We start from the raw sequence: 14465 nt of genomic DNA on the forward strand, positions 1-14465 counted from the left end.
TGCTTTCCTCTGGTAAACTCTGTAGTGAGTATGACAGAAAGCAGCACTCTCTCAAGCTCCAGGGAAAAAGGGATAATTAGAGCTATGTCATAATCTGTCCTCTAATTTTACTAAAGTTTTGTTTCCAAATGAAGAGTGATTCATTTTTCTGCCTCATTGTCTCAGATGTTTAGAAATTCTTTTAGTTATGTCTTTGTGCTTGCAAAACATTGCGGCTGGGGGTGGGGGCCGATGGTGCTGCATTTTTTCCTTCTTTCTGTAACACATCTCTTCATCACTTTGAAGCTTCCTTGGCTGGCCACACTTCCTGATCTGAGAAAATCCTGTGGGAAGAATTACCTTATGACATCCTCCCCGGGGCTTAAATTGACATTTGGAAAGCAGGGGAGGGGGAAGCTGCCAGCTCTTACAGAGATGTTGTATAATGAAAAACAAGACATGCACACACACCTCCCCTGACATTCACCTCACAAGTAAGCTAAGCACAAGAATCCTAAGGCTGATTTATGAGAATTTCTCATTTGAAATTCTTTCAGCAAGAAATTCCTTCAAGATCATATGTATACACTTGCTGTTCATATACATATATGTACAGCAAGTGTGATAGATTAATGAATGTAGTTTATGTTGGTGGTGAGTGGGTGCAACACAGCTTCCATAGAACAAGATACATGTCTTGTGCTGGAGAATAAGATATGGGGGAGAGGGACTTCCTCAAGTTTCCTGAACTATGTTTTTACCTGTTCTAACGTACATCAATCGTTTTTCAACCTAGACTGATATTCTTAGGGTTGCTGATGGCACCTCTTTCCTTCTCACGTTTCTTTCTTGATCTTCTCAGGCATAGGCACAAGAAACATCAAGAAACATTTTGCCTTTGCTCTCAAGAGGTGAGGAAGCATCCTGGCTCCCTACCTCTTTCCCTTCAGTAGCTGTAATTCAGATTTCTATTATCTTTTATTTTTCAATATATTTATTTCTTTTTTTCCTAGAGTAAGAAGTATGGCTGCAATTTCGTTCTAAAGGGGAAGCGTGCTATGCTAACCACTCAGGTTTTCAGGTCACTGAATTCACAAGTTGCAGCTTGGTGCTGCTGATTTCACTAACAATGCCCATATCCACTATGTTCTTCAAGCAACCTCCCAACTGTTTTTCTGCACAAGTGACAACAGAACACAAAAATACTGGGGGAAAAGGAGTCTCGGGAGTTCTTCATCCATCTTAATTTTGTTTGCCATATGATTGTGCCAAGATGAGCTTCTCTTTGCTGGATTCCTGACAATGTGTGGCTACGTTGCCCTCATCATCATCAGTGCATTATTGTTGGACATGGAAACACTTGCAGGTCTGGGAGGCATCAAAAGTGAAGGAGGGGGAAAATAAAACACTATTGAAAATTATGTTCTTACCCACGAGTCGGCAAGATAAGAGAGGTAATAACAGTCACATCTGAATGGAAAAAGTCTTTCAAAGTGGAAAAGTCTGAACAGCATGTTGGAGAACCAATAATGAAGGATGGGAAAGCAGATCTCTGAAAAAGTTAAGGGAGTTCTGAATTATGTTTTTTCCCTTAACCTCAGTTAGCCCTAGCCAGCATGACCAGTGCTTAGTGTTTATGGGGGTTGTAGTCTGAAGCATCAGAAGGGCACCAGTTGGCTGACTTTGCCTTACTGGATCCTACCATTTGGTTGGTATCCATGACTGTCCCCTGACACTCTTTTCCTAACTCTTCCCAATCTACTTCAGTGGCCATTTATTTTATTCTTTGAGATCCAAGCCACTTCATGTACCCCAAACATGTTAATTACATACATTGTATAGGCAATAAAATTTTGTTATGTGATAACATTCTATTTAGAATGAGCAAAAAAAAAAAATGCATTTTGTACTGGTCATATGGCTAATTCTGGCCAAGCAAGGACCATTTCAAGAATTTTAGGTGCATTGACTTCTAGATCTATTCAGCCCTCCCTGGAGGCTAAACTCAGTTATCCAGGCAAGGCAATTGTGCCCAGTTATTCAAGAGATTATTTCAATATTGTTTTATAAAATAATGAAAATGTTGCTTTTCTGTGTATTGGGAAACCAAGCAGTAAGATGAAATATTGCATGAGGAGTTATACTCTAAAAAGTACACAGAAATCATCTAAAAATTCTTATTGTCTATTTTTAGGGCATAAACAATAGAATGTGAGAGGTGTGTGTGTGTGTGTGTGTGTGTGTGTGTGTGTGTGTGTGTGTGCGTGTGCGTGTGTGCGCGCGTGCGTGCGTGCGTGTGCGTGCGTGCGTGCGTGCGTGCGTGCGTGTGTGTGTGTGTGTGTGTGTGTGTGTGTGTGTGTGTGTGTGTTTTCAAATAATGCTTGTCCCCCTTTCTTGGGCAGTATTCTTAACAATATGAAGAAAAGATCCACTTAAATGATAGTGCTGTTTTCCAGTCAACTGCATTTGGTTAAAAGTTCAATAAAGTCAATTATCCATTTCCATGAAAGCATACTTTAAAGGAACGGATATATCATAATAAATGCCTACTGGACAGCTCATGGCTCAGTTAGATTTATACTTGAGAATGCTCTTCCTAATGAAATTGTATTTGCATTGAATTTCACTGTAACCTTTTACTTGCACTGCATCTATCATCTAAAGTAAACCATCCAATGTCATAGGAGGCAACAATTTTCTAGTCAGCAGACCATTCACAAGTTATGTATAGCCACAGTGGATAATACTTCATCATCAAATCTTGAGGTGAAGGAAACCTGACCCAGTCATATGCCTATGTATGCCTCTGTAGTCTAATACATCAGGTCAAGAGCACAACCTCCAACAGCATAGGAAAAGTCCTTACTTACAATGTAACTGACAATAATGGTGTTATTGTTGTGAATGCACAAGAATTATCAGTTATATAACCAGTAATGACCAGGACAATACTCCTATTGCAGTTTTCTCCCATAACCTAGTTCCCTTTTGGCAGTAAATTAGACTCAGGCCGTGCTCCTGATTATCCAGATTGTGCTGTTCCAGCTGTAACTAGATCAGGCATAGGTTTGCCAAGGGACATCTCTGGTGTGCCAGGGACATCTCTTTCTAGATCTCTTCCTGATCAAGGGATGGGGAATGTTTGTGTTTTAGGTGGTAACTCCCAAAATACCACAGTTAATATGCTCAGGATAATATGTTGGCTATGGGATTTCGGGAGTTATACTGTATTCTAAAATCCCAAATATTTCCCATCTCTCCTGTGGTAACCCATGCCTTCATTACATCAGGGTTGTGTGAAGATACCTTTCAAACACCTTGCTCAGCAATGACTTGTGGAGAAGATGTCCCTGTTCCAGTTTGACCAGACAGGGTTGAATGAGACGTCATTGTGTTTGAATCAGGTTTGATCTAATTCTAACGTCAGGCCTACATTTTCAAGCATTGGCACTTTGATAAATCATGTCCTGTGTACTTGCTACTATTAAAAGAATTACACTCATTGCCTGTTTGCTTTTGGGCACAACTCAAAATGATAGTTAGACTTAGATGAGTTGGAAAGTATCTGAAGGACCACTTACTCTCACAGCCTGTCACTATACTAGGCTAGGTCAGCGGGGCATAGGAGGTTGCCCTCTTCTGAGTCAGACCACTAGCCCAACTTGCTCAGTATTGCCAGGACTCACTGGTGGAGGCTGTTCAGAGTTTCAGGTCAAAGTTTTCCTGGTCCTACACAGAGGTTGAGCCTAGGATCTTCTGCACACCAAGCATGAGCTTCACCATTGAATGACAACCCACTCCCCATTGTGACATTGTGATTCTTCAATTATCTTGGATCCAAGCCATTTAAAGTTTTAACTGATGGTTACATTTGGATCGGGACCCTATTCAGAGCATTACTGTTCGACATGGGAGTACTGTACATCCCTAATTTCAACTTTACTTCACTAGCTCAGTGCCAAACTAAGCAATAGATGTGCAGCATTTTATAGGGTACCAGGATTTTAGGTGGGCACATAATAATAAAGTAAAGCAGGAGCTTATAGATGTATTGCTACATACTTATGTGTATGAACAACACATAATTAAAGTCATGCTACTGTTATACTTGGTGAGTATACACAGGGGTTTTAAATTAATTTATTCAAGTGTTTTCTTCTTATGTTTGTCCCATATCTACAAATGCACTGTCGTTGTTGTTGCAAATTAATTACTCATTATTTGTTCTGAGAAAAATGTCATTAATGTTACTTATTAGGGTCTTTAATCTGTTATACTCTTTAGCTAATTTTTAAATGATTTTAAAAAAACACTTAAAAATTTATTAGAGCAAGAATTTATCCTGGATACCTGTGCAAGCAACATTTTAGGAGTAATAAGTAAATGTTACTTGGAATGCTAAAAAAACAACCCAGTGACACCAGTCATTAAGTTAACATTGCTGCCCTAGCAAGTAGCATTATTTTTCATAACACATTCTTTCCAAGTTCTGAGCAATTCCTGTAACAATTTGACACAGTCCCATTGTGATAAAAAAAGGCGAATAGCTATCTTTCCTGGAATTCTATTGCTATTGCAGATGGTGAGCTGATTCAGACCATGATTTTCACAGTATTTTCCATTACTGCTCTTGGCCACATAGGTGCTTAATAGTAAGTACAAAAACACTCTCCTTTCCCTTTCCTTGGCTTATGTCCTAAGGTTTGTGCCACTCACTAAATCGCAGTGATTTTTAATTTCTTTTAAATTTCTCATTTCAATACCATCTAACAGCTCTTCCCACCAGTCATATATCATTGTGTAGGTCTTCCCCAGCCTCCATGGCTATTTCTACTTCAAGTTTACTTTCAAGGTGGACTTTCACATAAGCTGAGCAAAATATAACCACTTCATCACACAACAGAAGACTTTTGTTTGAAGCCACAGGAATACAGGCATAATAGTTAAGTGTCGTCTTCTAGAAACATGGGAGTTGTGATTGTATATAATGAAAAGATAGCTAAAGATACTGAACTAAAGATTTTCATTAATTCAATTATTTAGTAAGGAGTACCTACAAACAGTTCAAATGTTAATTCTTTGTACATCTTTAATCACGTACATAGTGTAAACAAGAGAACTTTAAAAAAATCATTTTATGGCCACTGCATTGTTTCCTACATAGTTGCATAGCTCAGTGGCTTAGGCATCTGTCTGCAGAGCCAGACTTGGGAGTTTGATTTCCTGCTGCACCTCCCTGACAGAGGCTAGACTCAATGATCCATAGGGTTCCTTCCAGCTCTGCAGTTCAAAGATGATGATGATGATGATGGGTGATTTGACAAAAAGGAATAGAGAAAGCTAATAACATGGACTGATTGTGATAGCTTATCTGCATAATATTTGAGTTTCTTGGAAAGAACCTCTGTTAAATATATTATCCAGTTTTAGAAGAGGTAGCCATGTTAATCTTTGCTGGGATATCAGGCAATAAAATAAAATAAAGAAAACAACAATTTTGTGGCACCTTAGAGACTGACTGTGTAGTTTAATGTGAGCTTTTGTGGAAAAGTCCACTTCTTCAGACATCCAGTGGTTCTTAGAAAATGACATCTATTCAGCCTGGTAGTTTGCTAACTCCAAATATAATTTATTTGTATACATTGTAGCTTGAATCTAGAATTAATCATAGTTAGAGATGATCCATTATATGACTTAAATTAACATAGGTAAAGGTTCTCCTTGACAATTTGTCCAGTCATGTCCGACTCTAGGCGGCGGTGCTCATCTCCGTTTCCAACCCATAGAGCTAGCGTTTGTCTGCAGACAATCCTCCGTGGTCACGTGGCCAGCGTGACTAGACACGGAATGCCATTTACCTTCTCACTGAGGTGGTACCTATTTATCTACTCACATTTTTGCATTTTGCATGCTTTTGAACTGCTAGGTTGGCGGGAGCTGGGACAAGCAATGATGGCTCACTCTGTTGCGTGGATTCGATCTTACGACTGCAGGTCTTCTGACCTTGCAGCACAGAGGCTTCAGCGGTTTAATGGGTCTGTTCTAAGTATGGCTAAATCTGGACAAAACATGTTGTGATTTGTGTATAACAGATTGCTGACAATGAACTTCCATATCCTATTTCAAATAATTATATTTATGTTCTATAAACAGAAATATTCTCTTTCTATGAAATATTATATTTCAAATATTTCAACTAATTGTGCAGTTCCAGCTTGAGCTTTGGATGACAATGGGATTTCCAAACCAACCAACCTTCCCCCACCCACGCCAGACCATGAACAAAGATAGTCTCATGAGATTTTCCAGCCCATCACTGCTGAGGATGACAGGCAGTCACAGAGAAAGCACATGAATTCTGGCAGTGCTTTTCAGAAAACCATCTGCAATATGCATCAAATTGTTCTTGATGAAGTCTGATGCAGGATGTTGGAATAGACATTGCTATGCTAGTCTCAGAAGACGCATGTCTGTTTACAAGCAGCTGACTGTACTCATATTTTGATACTGTAGCGATCACCCTGCTTTGGCTCAGGTAGAAGATTAGTCTGACTTACTGTATGTGCTAATATATTCCTTTTGTTATAGATTGTCCTAATGGCAGGTAAAGCAATAAAATGATTTAAATTCTTTAAAAAAAGATTATTGGAATGTACCAATGAGATCTGTTGGGAGGCGGAGCCAGAGAAACTGGAAGACAAGGGTGAGTCAGAGAAGAGATAAGATAGTTTTGGTGTGAGGCAGAGAGAGTGTTTAAGGAGTGATTAGTCAGAGTGTGACCTGTATTAATTAAGATAGAAAAGGTTAAGGTAAAATACTGAAGTATTCGTGAAGGCTTTCACGGCTGGGATCTAATGGTTGTTGTGGGCTTTTCGGGCTCTTTGGCCATGTTCTGAAGGTTGTTCTTCCTAACGTTTCGCCAGGCTCTGTGGCCGGCATCTCTGGCCACAGAGACTGGCGAAATGTTAGGAAGAACAACCTTCAGAACACGGCCAAAGAGCCCGAAAAACCCACAACAACCATAAAATACTGAAGCTTTGTGTAATTTTAAGAATGTGCTTAAGAACTATTCCTAAAACAACTTGTAATCAATAAACCTGTTTCTGTTTAAAAGTTCAGTACTGAATGGACCTCAGTCTTTCATAGGACATATAGGTTGATAAAGAGATCAACTGGTGGCAGCGTGTTAAAGGGCGTGTTTGGTGAAACAAGCAGGGGCCACGGGGTAAACGCCACAGATACAATAGTACTGTACATTACTGAATATAGTTTAAGTGGCACCTTTTCCTTGGAAAATAGCACCAAATTAGGGATCTTGGTTTTGAACTGATCTTGCAGTTGCCTAAAATAATTGAATAAATGTGCTAAAGATTTAGGCTGATTTAGGCCCATGTTCATGTATATTGCCATAGGCTTTTGGTGGATCTGACCAACCTGTGACCCCATGACAGATTGTTCAGCTACAATTTCCAGCCTCCCTCATCACTAATTTGCTGGCTAGTGTCTAATGGAATTTGTATGCCAGTGGCTGGAACCACCCTGATGTTCACATAAAGTTTGCATAACTTGCTGCAGCCAATTGCTGTAGCCAGTTGGAAAACGGCAGGGCCATGTCTCAAACATGTACTTGGTCATGAAGCCAGCTGCACAGCTGAGATGCACCTGACACATTGTAATTAGTCTTGGCAAATTACACAAACTGTACAGACTCTAAGCATCCTCTGTCATCTGTCAGTTAGTCCTCTTGGATCTCTATGGGTCCAGGGTGTGTTACATCTAGTGTCAAGATCCTGTGATTTATCCTCATTGGATAGCACATCTGGTGAAGATGCAAGGGGCTTTCTTAAAGGTTGAAAATGACTAAGGTCCACAGAAGGAACTTTTTATGTCTCCTGTGGTTTGCAAATTATCTTGCTTTGTTCTGTGATTGGCCACTGAGAAATAAGGCTTCATCTGCAGGTATAATTACTCGGTCACAAAGGGCTACCTGAACCACAGCTCTGGATTTCAGCTTCTAGTGATGGTCTTCGTGTAATATATAGCTTGGCTTTAAATGTTTCAGGAAACATCACATTCTCATTTCCTTAGAGATTTTTATTTCCAGAAAGGCTGTTTAATATGGTGTATCCTGATGCTCGCTCACCTTCATCTACCTTGTGTCTGTCACTACTAAACAACAATCACTCTCAAACCTTTGTACTAGTTTGGGGTTGCCGTTTAGCTTGTAAATACGGATTCTTCACTTGAATTATTCCTTCACCACATCAAACAAAAAGCCTCTTCCATTGCTGCTTAAACAGTGCTGAGGCTAAGGGCTAACTGAATTTACTGTACATGTTGCTTTTTAGAACAGTTAGAATGCTTTTGGTAAAACACACACAGTCTATGTTATTTTGTTGACATAACCTTGACTATTTGCTGTAGCACTGACTGTTCTTTTCGTATATAATAACCAGTGTTTGAAAAGCAAAGAAGTTATTTGAAAAACCCACAAAAGAATAAAAGTTTCATGGTTACCATCAACTTGTTCCATCAGCCAAAACCTCTTTTCTCTTCCTCCTCTCTTTAAAGTTTCGAGCACATATCGTTCTTTACATATATTTCTTTGTGCACAAAAACAGACTTAACGCTTCTTCACACAGACACCTCAGCACTTCTTAACAGCACAGCTCTTTATACCTACCTTACAGCCTTCTCTCTTATTCTGACTTCACAACAATTGCTTCTATAAACTAAAGTCTTACAGTTTAAACCATCTCTAACCACCTCAGAGCTGAAATCCCATCTGCCTCACTGCTGTTTCTGACTGTGCAGCTTCCCCAAGGCCACACAGCCTAGCTCTTCTGCGATCCACAGTGGGGAACTGAACAAACAACCTCTGGCTTTGCAGCCAGATGCCTGAGTCACTGAGCTATTCAGCCAGCTTTCTCTCACATACATCCTCCTTATATATAAAGCGGCATTTCTACAGCCAAGCAGAACATCAGCCAATCAGCACGCAGTTCCATTCACACGCATTCAGTTGCACCCCCCCCCACTGTCCTGGCACACATCCAGCCTGTTACTGCCAAACAAAACCCAGTCACTCACTATGCATACTAATACAAACCTACACACACACAAAGTGGAATCACCACATGTCCAATCAATTTTTGAGCAAAGTAGTTTTGTTTGATCATCCAGTGTACCCTACATGAGGCTTCATGGCTATCTAGATTTCTGATGCATTCATGACACAGAGGCAGTCAGAGCTTGGAGAAGTTATTATTTTAAGATTGCATGCCTCAGAATCCTTCACCACTGGGACCAATGACCATACAAACATGGCATTTGGGAAACTGTAGTGCACAATAGTTAATGTTCCTCCAAATTCTAAAAATAACTCCCCCAGTAAGCTTTCCTCAAACATATTAGTTCACGCTCAGTCCCATGGGTTTTATGTTCAAGATACATTTAAAATATAATTTGCAGAGGGAAGAAATTTTATATCATGGGAAGATATATTCTTTGTACTTTGAGTGGAAATTGTCATGTGAACTAACATAGGCATTCCATAATATTTTATACTGTAAGTGTTGATGAGATATTAGTGTCAGCTTGAAGGAGTCTCAGCTTTTGAGATCAAGAGCAGAAGTAAAAGATGTCCAGTTCTTGGGAATTTGAGATTTTTCCCATTTCTATTTATATGATATTTACCACCGCTTGAAGAAAAAGAGAACATTTTCCTGCCAATAATGAGGGAAAATGTCTACATAAATTAGGGCTCAGAACCACGTTGGGTTAGAAATTGTAACAAATCTTCTGGGAACTTAAAAATCTTGCTATTTTGTGGCATTCCTTCCATCCCCTAATATGCTCTAATGAATGATACTGAAAGATAAGAAATGTCTCTTTCTGAAAACAGCTGGCCTGGGCTTGGTTCTTTAAAAGTGCCTTTGACATTTTGGTTTTAAACCAAGAAATAGGAATGCTTCCAAATCAGTTATATCCTTCTGATATCAATTGATCCCGTTTGTGTGGAGGGAAAAAAAAGGGAAAACTGTAAGCAAAATTAAGTTATTTGCAAGACAGTGTACTATGTTAAAATGAAACACATGCTTTTAACACCTCAGTTGGCAACCACATTTCTTTGGTTCCATCTGATTTAGCTCTGCTGACTTCAGCAAGACAATCAGCTTTAATCCAAGTACTTAGGTTAAGTTTGGATTTCATTACATTGTTTATGTTGGTGTTGTTGTTATAGATTCTTAAGAGAGAGAAAAGGGGAGAAGGGAAGGAGAAAGAACAAGAGGAAGTGGAGGAGGAAGAAAAGAAATAGTCATAGAACTAATGATCCAGAACTTTTTCTTTCTTTCTTTCTTTCTTTCTTTCTTTCTTTCTTTCTTTCTTTCTTTCTTTCTTTCTTTCTTTCTTTCTTTCTTTCTTTCTTTCTTTCTTTCTTTCTTTCTTTCTTTCTTTCTTTCTTTCTTTCTTTCTTTCTTTCTTTCTTTCTTTCCTTCTTTCTCCCCAAAATGACCCAAGGTTGGCTTTTTGCCATCTTCCACTGAAAAAACACCCAGGCTTTTCTTAGTGCATAGAAAAATGTATTGGAAACATATACACATGTCCAAAAGCATGCGGAAAGGGGTGTGTGTGTGTGTGTTATTTGAAGAAATGGAAGGAAGACCAATAACTCATGCAATCCAAAGTGGCTTCTCATTAAACAGGAAAGAAAGGGAAAAGGAAAGGAAAAAATATTGGGGGAGGGAATCATGCAATGCTAAGAAACATGCAGTTTGGTCTCAAATGTCTTAGTTTCCTCTTTGGTCATGGTTTTAAAGAGGGCATCATATTTAAAATAAGGTTCCAGTAACAAAAGTCAGATAAGGATTTATATTACAAAAGAATAAAAGACAACTAGATTCTGGACTGTCTTGTAGACATAACAGCTGCATAAATGAAAGGCCCCCTGTTCTTCCTTGCGACCTCCCTCTGTAGGGCTTGTTTTTAAATTATTTATTGAAAGTCTAGGTAAAGGTTTCTTAAAACGAAGCAGCATTCAGAATGAGAAGAGAGATTTTGAAAGAGACATTTGGCTGTGAATCCTGGTTAACCCCATGCTCTTTCAGCAACAAGTAATAGAAAGTTGTTTGTCGGCAAGGGGGACAAATGGTCTCTCTGAAACTGTCCTAAGAGCTGATTCGAATTAGCTGTTTCTACATGTGAGGGTTGAGTTCCTGTTTGGCTGGGGGAAAAAGTTACAAAGAAATTCGACAAACACCCACCAAAGAATTAGGGAGAAATTTAGTGTATCCACTAGGTACTCACAAGTCATGCCAAATTAATAGTATTACCAATAGCAATAGGAATTAGAGATGGGCATGGATCTCTAATGGGAAAAGCAATGGCTCATGATGGTTTATTCACCATGAACACCTGGTTCACAGTTCATTTTTCTGGCTTGTGCTTGGGGTGTGTGTGGCTACCTGCTTCTCTTTCTTGTTCCCACATGTTACCCTCCATACTGGTGTTTATTTAGCTTTCTCTCTGCTCACTCTTCCCATTTTACCAGGCAGCATGGCCTTCCCTCTCTTAGATGTCTGCAGAACTCAGAGCCCTTTTATAGGGAAGCACAATGAAGAATGGCTCAGAAGTCTCTGGAAAAATGGATATTGCAGACCTGGATGTAGCTTGCTTTAAGCTGGTTAGGAAAGATTAGGCACATCTCCTCTTAGTGACTGAAAATGGTACAGGAGGTCACAAGCTGATTTAATTTAAACAAATTATTTTAAAGATAGAACAACCTAGAAGTGCATTGTTCAGAGTCCCCTTAGAATTCACACCAAGTTTCAGACGTCTAAGATTTTATAACCATGGGGCTATGTGGAGACAAACATAGACATACAGTGGTGCCTCGCTTGATGATTACCTCGTTAGACGAGGAAATCACTTGATGATGAAGTTTTTGCAATCGCTTTTGTGATCACAAAATGATGTTTTTATAAGCAAAAATAGCTTAACGACGATCGGTTCCCTGGCTTGGGAACCGGTTTTTCGCTTAATGATGATCTTTACAGCTGATTGTCAGGTCTTCTTTTTTTTAAATTCACACAAAAATGAAAACAAGGCAAATAGAAACAAGAAAAAAAAGAAAGGGAAAAAAAGGAAAAAGAACTAACCCCTAAAACTAATCCCACCCCCCTTTGGAGTCCGAGACTCCAGCTTCATTAACCTATCTGCTCCCCCAATTTCATTTCCAGTATGTGCTAAGTAGATATACATACATCATAAACTTTGCCCTACACTCCTGTCTTCTTCTGGGCCCAAGAATATTAGTTCCCAGCTTTATTTTACATAGTCTCTTGGTTGTTCCCATAGTGCTTCTGATAGGGTGTCCAGTTCTGCTATGTCCCATAGCTTCTTTAGTAGCTCTTCTGTCGTTGGAACCTCTTCAGTTTTCCATTTTTGGGCCCAGAGTAGTCTAGCTGCTGTGAGTATATATATAAGACAATGCTTCAATTTATTTTCATTAATGCCTGATATGACATTCAATAATGCCATTTCAGGTTTTATATCTAATTTCTGCTGGGTAATTTCTTTTGCTACATCCCATACCTGTGTCCAATAATTTTTGACCTTTTCGCATGTCCACCACAGATGATAATAAGTTCCTGCATTCTTTTTACACTTCCAGCATATATTGCTGCTACCCTCTGATATTTTTGCTAATCTTACAGGTGTGTAATGCCATCTATAGAACATTTTAAGGATGTTTTCTCTAAGATTTGCTGGTTTAAGCATCTTATAGCTTTCTTTCCACATCTTAGTCCAATCATCAAGATCCACACTGTATCCAAATTTTTTTGCCCATTTTACCATTGCCTCTTTCACCCTCTCATCCTCTAAATCATATTCTACTAAGTATGTATACATTTTTTTATTATTCTTTCGTCCGTATATATCCACAATTTATCCACTTGTACTTTACCCTCAAAAAAACCCACCATCCTATCTTTTTTATATCTTGATTTTAATTTTACCATTGACCACCAATAAACAGCTATACCCATTTTTTCAAGCTCTTGTTTGTCCTTTATCATCTGCTCATTAGTCAACAGGTTTTCATATGTAGTTAGCATTCCTTTCTGGTTCATGGTTTTTAATGTGAATGCTTCCATGGGTGCCACCCACAATGGGATTTTCTCATAAGTTTGTGCCTGAAATTTTTGCCATACCATCCCTAGGGCCTTCCTGATAATGTGTTCTCCAAACTGTGCGTTTTTCCTATATTTCCCATACCATACATATGCGTGCCATCCCATCTTTAAATCGTGTCCCTCTAGTTTCAGAAGTCTTTGATTTTTCTAAAGTTATCCATTCTTTAATCCAAGTCTTCAAAATGGCCACCTGCTGTTTAAAATGGCTCCCTGCTGTGTTTTAGAATGGATTCCTTGCTTTACAGGCACCGAAAATGGCCGCCCTATGGAGGATCTTCACTGGACGCTGAGGTATTTTGCCCATTGGAATGCACTGAACCAGTTTTCAATGCATTTCAATGGGCCTTTTCATTTCGCTTGACGATGATTTCGCTTAACAGCGATCTGAATGTAACGAATTATCCTCGTCACGGGGCAAACTCTTTTCTTATTGCAGATTTCTCCCTCATGTGCCTTCTCCTTATCCCTAGATTGCAAGCCTAAAAAATAATATGTATCATTATCTTCTGAAAGTTGCCTATCAGTTGTAGGTCCTTTGTACAGAAAAAGGATATGACACAATAGGGCAATCTGCATGAAGGCTGCATTATATATATATATCATGCAGCCTTCATGCAGATTGCCCTATTGTGTCATATATATACCACCCATCTAGAATGTGTCTACTCTGGGCGGTTTACATATAACATAAAAATGAACTAAGGTAAAATCCAAGTTAATCACAGAGTCCAAGATGCAGAATATATCATGCGGAAGGCTGGACTGGAAGAAACCCAAGCCGGAATTAAGATTGCCGGAAGAAATATCAACAACCTACGATATGCAGATGATACCACTCTGATGGCAGAAAGTGAGGAGGAATTAAAGAACCTTGTAATGAGAGTGAAAGAGGAGAGTGCAAAAAATGGTCTGAAACTCAACATCAAAAAAACTAAGATCATGGCCACTGGTCCCATCACCTCCTGGGAAATAGAAGGGGGAAGATATGGAGGCAGTGTCAAATTTTATCTTCCTGGGCTCCATGATCACTGCAGATGGAGACAGCAGCCCTGAAATTAAAAGATGCCTTCTTCTTGGGAGGAAAGCGATGACAAATCTTGACAGCATCTTGAAAAGCAGAGACATCACCTTGCCAACAAAAGTCCGAATAGTCAAAGGTATGGTTTTTCCTGTCGTGATGTATGGAAGTGAGAGCTGGACCATAAAGAAAGCAGACCGCCGAAGAATTGATGCCTTTGAATTGTGGTGCTGGAGGAGGCTCTTGAGAATCCCCTGGACTGCAAGGAGAAC

At 39.3% G+C, this 14465-nt stretch overlaps 1 long non-coding RNA gene across 1 annotated transcript; it reads left to right on the plus strand.

The window, feature by feature from the left end:
- The first annotated feature begins 838 nt into the window (after positions 1-838).
- LOC144583231 (uncharacterized) lies at positions 839-13280 on the plus strand. Its single transcript, XR_013536903.1, has 2 exons — positions 839-890; positions 993-13280. It is a non-coding gene; the product is annotated as an uncharacterized LOC144583231 (long non-coding RNA).
- The last annotated feature ends 1185 nt before the right edge of the window (positions 13281-14465 follow it).

Source organism: Pogona vitticeps, chromosome 5, assembly GCF_051106095.1.
Source record: "Pogona vitticeps strain Pit_001003342236 chromosome 5, PviZW2.1, whole genome shotgun sequence".
Classification (NCBI taxonomy): domain Eukaryota; kingdom Metazoa; phylum Chordata; class Lepidosauria; order Squamata; family Agamidae; genus Pogona; species Pogona vitticeps.